Source organism: Euprymna scolopes, chromosome 34, assembly GCF_053919585.1.
Source record: "Euprymna scolopes isolate OS-2025 chromosome 34, ASM5391958v1, whole genome shotgun sequence".
In the NCBI taxonomy this organism is placed as follows: domain Eukaryota; kingdom Metazoa; phylum Mollusca; class Cephalopoda; order Sepiida; family Sepiolidae; genus Euprymna; species Euprymna scolopes.
The window spans coordinates 22,162,034-22,170,882 of NC_136515.1; the positions used below are offsets into that span (position 1 = coordinate 22,162,034).

General features: G+C 36.9%; 1 pseudogene; it reads left to right on the forward strand.

Annotated features, from left to right (window-relative positions):
- The first annotated feature begins 2,729 nt into the window (after positions 1–2,729).
- Positions 2,730–2,937, forward strand: LOC145259347 (U2 spliceosomal RNA; annotated as a pseudogene).
- The last annotated feature ends 5,912 nt before the right edge of the window (positions 2,938–8,849 follow it).

Sequence of the window (8,849 nt, forward strand, 5' to 3'; positions counted from 1 at the left end):
TTAAAAAGATAAGGATAATAGTCCGCAATAATAATGGTGGGATATTTCTACCACTCCAGTAGATATTTCACTGCTGATGCAATTCTCTACACAGCCTGAAATTCTCAAGTGGACTTGCTGTGCGGCATACCCCAAATAGCAGAATATTTCTCCCTCTCTATATATTTTGACAAAAAGAGAAGAGGAGTATAGCTTCCATAAATAAAGCTTCTTTCTTAGAGGAGTATAGCTTAGAACCTGTGGATAGTCCTTCCTCGAAAGTTTCACGAGAAACACTCATCAAACTGAAAACACTACCAATAATTCCCCCCACTCTTTATCTGTGCCTCAACCTAAATGTAGATTCCATGAACAAAGCTCTCATCTTAGAGAGGCTCCATGTTTTGACAAGCTTCTGGGATTGACCTTTACTCCTGATCTAAAATGGAACACGTACATCAAATCCATTGCCAAGGTTGCTGGAAAAATAATGGGATCCTTCTATCGATCCAGTAGATACTTCACTGCTGATGCAATTCTCTATCTATATAAAAGCCAGGTACGTCCAAGGATGGAGTATTGTTGTCACATTTGTGCAGGATAAGCTGCTAGAAGCAGCTTATCCTGCCTTGAGAGAGTACAAAATAGACTTCATAACTTAGTGGAGGGTGCCCTTTTCTTTTCCCTGCAACCTTTTTTCCACAGAAGGGACATCGCGAGCCTGTCTTTATCGTTACTTCCATGGCAAGTGCTCATTTGAGCTCCAATCTCTGGTCTCCTCTCGCCAATCTTTCACGAAAAACACCCGTCCAGCTGAAACCAGTGTCAATAACTTTCCCCACTCCTAAATCAAAACGTACATTCCATGAACAAAGCCTCCCTCCTAGAACTGCACACCTGTGGAACACTCCACCATTTTGCCTGCTTCCCAGCTGACCACAACTTGGTCGTCCTCAAGTTCAACATAAACAAATTCTTGATGAACTGCCCCCTCAATTAACACACTTTATCAAATCTCCAATACTAATGACTACCACGACACTATCACATTGACCACTGTACACTCAATAACCCCTATCCTCAAGTGGCCTCAGGGCTCCGATAAGTGGCGACTCCTATGTAAAAAAAAGCAACAAAAAAAAAAAAAAAAATCAAAAAAAGGTACTCGTACAGTTTAATGAAGATATCAAGAAATGAAAACATCAAAAAAAAAAAAAAAGTTATATTGTACGTATCCGTCCTGAACTGAAGATCTCAAAAAAAAAAAAAAAAAAAAAAAAAAATTCGATCGAGCAGCTCTTTTTCTTTTTTTTTTACAGCGGAAAAACATGTTTTTATGACAGCACATTGAATTTTTTAATTTTTGTTATCCAATCAACTCTTCTAGCTAACCTAAAGCGGAACGAAGTAAATATCCGATGTAGTCTCTTAACATGTGCAGTGATTGCTGCCTCTACCACCACGGTTTACGATGAGCCAGGTAATAGGTTGGGAAAACCTTTCTCAACCGCAGTGATACAGACAGATAGCGAACTATCAAAGTCATCCCGTATACACATGAAACAAATACTGACTAAAATAATTCATTATCGCAGTGTCGTCTGTCCTACCACGGCTACCGAGAGAGTAGGTCAGTGAACATGAAAGCGTGACGTCATTTCCTGATAGGCATAGAAAGTTTCTGGTGTTCAACCACGTGGCACTAAAAATATTTTTCGTTGCCTTAGATTGTACATGTTTTTATTCTCCTAAAGAGAAAAAACAATTCCCCATTTGGATAATTATATAATTGCAATTATTATAATAATTGCACATTGGGATAATTTTAATCTAACAAAATATACTAAGTGGGTTGATTTTGAATTTTTATATCTATCGAAGGAAGTCAAATATTTGATTTTATATATTTTTTTAAACTGCAAAACTTTTTATATGAGAATATTTTTCAGTCGTTCTTTTAATAATGGATAAAACTTTTCATTGAGTATTTCCAAATATTTTAAAGTTAGAAGCGTTTTTCACGACAGTTTTTTTTAAAACTAAAATAATTGATGATTTCAAGACTTTAGCACGGGGCGTAATTTATTTCTCAACAGTTTTTGTTTGTTTGTTTTATAACATTTTATCTGTAAATAATTTACATGACTGAAATGGGAAATTTTCTATTCTCTCGAACACATTCACTTTATTCTTTAAATTCTTTATTCTTTCGAACATTCACACGAACACAAATTCATCGTAAAAATTCATTAACTAATCAGTTTTAATTAGTTTTGATATAAACTAAAAATAAAGAGTACATTAATTTTAGTTAACTTATTTTCTTGTGTTTATCTTATGAATAAATATCGTTTGGTATTTGTGCCGTGTAATTACCGTGCTGAAATAATAACGTTATTTAGAAAGCCATTCTTAATAGGGAGAGGCTTTCTAACTATTCTGCACTTTTACCTAACAATTTGATGGGAAAAAGATAACTTGAAAAATCCTATCTAAAATATAGAACGGTGCGTACACTGCACAAGCACCATTATTATTATCATTATTATTATCATTATTATTATTATCATTATTATTATTATTATTATTATTATTATTATTATCTATATATTAATACGATAGCGTGTGTGTTCTTTTGTGTGTCACGCTTACATCTGGGTCGTTTAATTATTATGAAAACAAAAAATTGTCATTAAAACAAACAAAAAAAAATTGGTATCGCTGTTGAGGTAAAGCTAATAAAAATGATTTGTCCTTCTTGGCCTTTTGGCCAAGATCAAAGTGTAGTATCTGTTCTTCAGCTGCTACATTTCTTCTTCTCTCTTAGTGGAGGAGAAATCCTTTACGACTAAGACAATTTTTGTTCCTTTTCTCCACGTTAAAAAATGACCCTGGTGTCTAAATCTGTCCTGTGAGGAGGCATTGTAAATAGGTACTATATTTAATGTAACAAAGTTTTAATATTACAAAAGTAACTGATTTAATTACAAAATGCCCTGGAAATTTCCCTTCTGATTAATTATAAGATGCACTAGAAATGTTTCTTTTGATTAATTATAAGATGCCCTGAAAAATGTCCCTTTTGTATATTTTTAACAGTAGGATGGTAAATAAGAAGTTAGTCTCGGAAATGGCTGAAACCATTTACGCTTTAGACGTTACTTTATTTCATGTATATTTATAACAGTGAGGTGGGGATATGAAGTCCGTCTCCGAAAGGGCTGAAACAGTTTACTATTTAGACATTACATTATTTCATGTGCATTTTTAGCAGTGGATTGGTGAAGCATATTTTATTTTTATTTTTTTATTTTTTACATGGAAGTCACCACTTATCAAGGCCCGAAGGCCACTCAGGGATAAGGGTTATTGCGTGTACAGTAATCAATGAGATAGTATTGTAGTAATCATTAGTATTAGAGATTTGATAGAGTGTCTTACTTAAGGGGGCGGTTTGTCAGGAATTTGTTTATGTTGGACTTGAAGACATCCAAGTTGTAGTCAGGTGGGAAACAGGTAAACGGAAGAGAGTTCCACAGCCGTGCATTCCTGAGAAAGAAGATCTGCTCATGGAATCTACGTTTGGATTTAGGCACAGATAAAGAGTAAGGAAAATTATTGACATAAGTTTCAGCCAGACGGGTGTTTATCGTGAAAGATTGGCGAGGAGGAACAAGAGATTGGAGCCCAGACGAGCACTTGCCATGGAAATAACGATAAAACAAAGACAGGCTCGCAATGAATCTTCTGTGGGAGAGAGGCTGCAGGGAAGAGAAAAGGGCATCCCCTACTAAGCTACAAAGTTTATTTTGTACTCTGTCAAGGCAGGATAGGCTGTTTTTAGCAGCTCCTGCCCAGATGTGGCAGCAGTACTCCACCCTTGGATGTACTTGGCTTTTATACAGATAGAGAATTGCAGCAGTAGTGAGATATCTACTGGAGTGGTAGAAGGATTCCACCATTTTCCCAGCATCCTTGGCAACAGACCTGATGTACGTGTTCCATTTCAGATCAGGAGTAAAGGTCAAACCCAGAAGCTTGTACCCAGTGTCGCCCGGGATCGAATGAGATATGTGAAAGATATATACTAGCAGAATATGCGACGTCACCCGGGATCGGATAAGATAGGTGGAACATATATACTAAGAGAATTGATTGATGTGTTTGTAATGAAATAATCAGCCCAGGCAATATATAAAAGTTATTATTTAAGTAAGAGGGAGCAACATAGTGGGATAAAGTTATGAAAATTATTGTCGAAATTAGTAACATATCCAAGAATTATGAAAAATGATTAAATGTGAGTTACTTGATTGGCGTGTTTGTAATGAAATAATAAGTCCAGAAAATACATCAAAATTCTTATCTTAGTAGGAGGGGGGCATAATGTGAGTTTTTAATTATAAAAATGATTGACGAAATTAGTAACATATCCAAGAATTATGAAAAATGATGAAATGTGAGTTAATTGATTGGTGTGCAGTTTTATTATTTATTTTTTAAAAGAAACAATTTAAAACAGGCCACTGTATTGAATAGTATTAAATTACAAAAAAAAAAATCATTATTCAAAGATTAAAAAGAAAATGTGACATTAATATATATTATGTTTCGATGTAGTCAAAATCCATTTTTAGCAATGTATTGAATGCTATAACGTGGTGTTTAATTATGTACATTATTTAATATACATAATATATACACAATATCATTGCATTAAATACATTGTCAGAAATGTATAGTGCTCGAGTGCTCGACTGAACTCAAATCTATGATCCCCTCTGTGCCTGAATCTAAACATATTAGCCTTTACATCCAATGTAAACTTATTCTTGTTGAACTGTTTGTATGACTAATCATTTGTTTCTTTACAAAATAAACGGAAAGTTTAGTGATATTTATTAATATCTAATAACAACGATTGCATATCAATAAATAATCATCAAGAAAAAACACAAACAAGCATTTCAATATTTCCTTAGTTTATGGGCTGTATACATGTGACCAGCGGGATGTTAGAGATTTCGCAACGAAATTTATGCAATGCATTCACTGAACCCGGATACATGTCTTTTGTTTAAGGTAAGAGAAAGGCGAAGAAAGAAAGAAAAAAATGGAGGCGGTGATTTGAAACCGCGATTTATCTAACACCTATTGTTAACTGTTTCTAACATTAAATATTAACAACAACGATTGGATATCAATTAATAAATATTCATAAAAAAAAAACAAGCAAAACAAACATTTCAATATTTCATTAGTTTATTATTATTGTTGTGATAGTTGGTCGAAATGAGGAGGAAAGAATAGAGACAGTTCATATACCGTCGTATGTTTTAATGTGTTTGAAAAGGGATCGTTTTGAAAACCCTTTCTTAAGAGGTTTTCTCGAAATGTATTAATACCTTCGCCTGCGCCTGTACCTTCGTCTGCGACGACTGTACCTACGTCTGTAGCTCCTTCTCCTCCTCCTCCTGTGCCTTCTCCTTCTCCTCCTCGACCGTCTTCGTCTTCTTCGACCGCCTTCCAAGGCGTCATCAAGCATTTTGGAAGACCTTGGAGCCACCTTCATCGTGAAATTTTGCAATGGATCAAACCATTTCTCCTCCTTTTTAAAGCTATTTTTCGATGACGTCACAATACATTTCTGACGTTGTGTTTACTTATGTATATTACGTGTATATTAAATGATATATATAATTAAACACAACGTTAAAGAATTCAATACTTTGCTAGAAATGGATTTTGACGTCATCGAAACATAATAAATATTAATGTCACATTTTTTTTTATCTTTAAATCATGATTTCTTTGAAATTTAATACAATTCAATACACTGACCTGGGTTGTTTTGTACATTCATATTGTCTTATGTATAGATGCAGGTTACCGTACCTCTCACGGACTATTGCGCACATTAGCTGTGAGTTTTTAGGGGATTGGTTATAGCATTCAACACATTGATACAACTTCATATTAGTTTTATATTTCTTTCTACCTCTAAATCACTCGTCTCGCCCAAACACCTATCAATAATTTCCACACTCGTCTAGCCCAACCACTATCAATAATTTCCCACACTCGTCTAGCCCAAACCACTATCAATAATTTCCCACACTCCTCTAGCCCAAACCACTATCAATAATTTCCCACACTCGTCTAGCCCACACAACTATCAATAATTCCCACACTCGTCTAACCCAAACCACTATCAATAATTCCCACATTCGTCTAACCCAAACCATTATCAATAATTCCCACACTCGTCTAGCCCAAACCACTATCAATAATTCCCCACACTCGTCTAGCCCAAAACACTATAATTAATTTCCCACACTCGTTTAGCCAAAACCACTATCAATAATTTCCCACACTCGTCTAGCCAAAACCATTATCAATAATTCCCACACTCGTCTAGCCCAAACCGCTATCCATAATTCCCACACTCGTCTAGCCCAAACCACCATCAATAATTTCCCACACTCGTCTAGCCCAAACCACTATCAATAATTTCCACACTCGTCTAGCCCAAACCATTATCAATAATTTCCACACTCGTCTAGCCCAAACCACGATCAATAATTTCCCACACTCGTCTAGCCCAAACCACTATCAATAATTTCCACACTCGTCTAGCCCACACCACTATCAATAATTTCCACACTCGTCTAGCCCAAGCTACTATCAATAATTCCCACACTCGTCTAGCCCAAACCATTATCAATAATTCCCACACTCGTCTAGCCCAAACCACTATCAATAATTTCCCACACTCGTCTAGCCCAAACCGCTATAAATAATTCCCACACTCGTCTAGCCCAAACCACTATCAATAATTTCCCACACTCGTCTAGCCCAAACCACTATCAATACTTTCCACACTCGTCTTGCCCAAACCACTATCAATAATTTCCCACACTCGTCTAGCCCAAACCGCTACCAATAATTTCCACACTCGTCTAGCCCAAACCACTATCAATAATTGCCCTCATTCGTCTAACCCAAACCATTATCAATAATTCCCACACTCGTCTAGACCAAACCACTACCAATAATTTCCCACACTCGTCTAGCCCAAACCACTATCAATAATTTCCACACTCGTCTAGCCCAAACCACTATCAATAATTCCCACAATAGTCTAGCCCAAACCACTATCAATAATTCCCACACTCGTCTAGCCCAAACCACTTTCAATAATTTCCAAACTCGTCTAGCCCTAACCACTATCAATAATTTCCCACACTCATCTAGCCCAAACCACTATAATTAATTTCCCACACTCGTCTAGCCCAAACCACTATCAATAATTCCCACACTCGTCTAGCCCAAACCGCTATCAATAATTCCCACACTCGTCTAGCCCAAACCACAATCAATAATTCCTACACTCGTCTAGCCCAAACCACTATCAATAATTTCCACACTCGTCTAGCCCAAACCACTATCAATAATTTCCACACTCGTCTAGCCCAAACCACTATCAATAATTCCCACGCTCGTCTAGCCCAAACGACTATCAATAATTCCCACAATCCTCTAGCCCAAACCACTATCAATAATTTCCCACACTCGTCTAGCCCAAACATAATCAATAATTCCCACACTCCTCTAGCCCAAACCACTATCAATAATTTCCACACTCGTCTAGCCCAAACCACTATAATTAATTTCCCACATTCGTCTAACCCAAACCATTATCAATAATTCCCACACTCGTCTAGCCCAAACCACTATAATTAATTTCCCACACTCGTCTAGCCCAAACCACTATCAATAATTTCCCACACTCGTCTAGCCCAAACCACTATCAATAATTCCCACACTCGTCTAGCCCAAACAACTATCAATAATTTCCCAAACTCGTCTAGCCCAAACCACTATCAATAATTTCCCACACTCGTCTAGTCTAAACCACTATCAATAATTACCATGCTCGTCTAGCCCAAACCACTATCAATAATTCCCACACTCGTCTAGCCCAAACCACTATACTTAATTTCCCACACACGTCCAGCCCAAACAACTATCAATAATACCCACACTCGTCTAGCCCAAACCGCTATCAATAATTCCCACACTCGTCTAGCCCAAAGCACAATCAATAATTTCCCACACTCGTCTAGCCCAAACAACTATCAATAATTTCCCACACTCGTCTAGACCAAACCACTATCAATAATTCCCACGCTTGTCTAGCCCAAACCACTATCAATAATTCCCACGCTTTTCTAGCCCAAACCACTATCAATAATTTCCCACATTCGTCTAACCCAAACCATTATCAATAATTCCCACAATCCTCTAGCCCAAACCACTATCAATAATTTCCCACACTCGTCTAGCCCAAACCACTATCAATAATTCCCACACTCGTCTAGCCCAAATAACTATCAATAATTTCCACACTCGTCTAGCCCAAACCACTATCAATAATTTCCACACTCGTCTAGCCCAAACCACTATACAATAATTTCCACACTCGTCTAGCCCAAACCACTATCAATAATTGCCCACATTCGTCTAACCCAAACCATTATCAATAATTCCCACACTCGTCTAGACCAAACCACTACCAATAATTCCCACACTCGTCTAGCCCAAACTACTATCAATAATTCCCACACTCGTCTAGCCCAAACCACTATAATTAATTTCCCACACTCGTCTAACCCAAACCACTATCAATAATTCCCACACTCGTCTAGCCCAAACCACTATCAATAATTCCCACACTCGTCTAGCCCAAACCACTATCAATAATTCCCACACTCGTCTAGCCCAAACCACTATCAATATTTTCCACACTCGTCTAGCCCTAACCACTATCAATAATTTCCACACTCATCTAGCCCAAACCACTATAATTA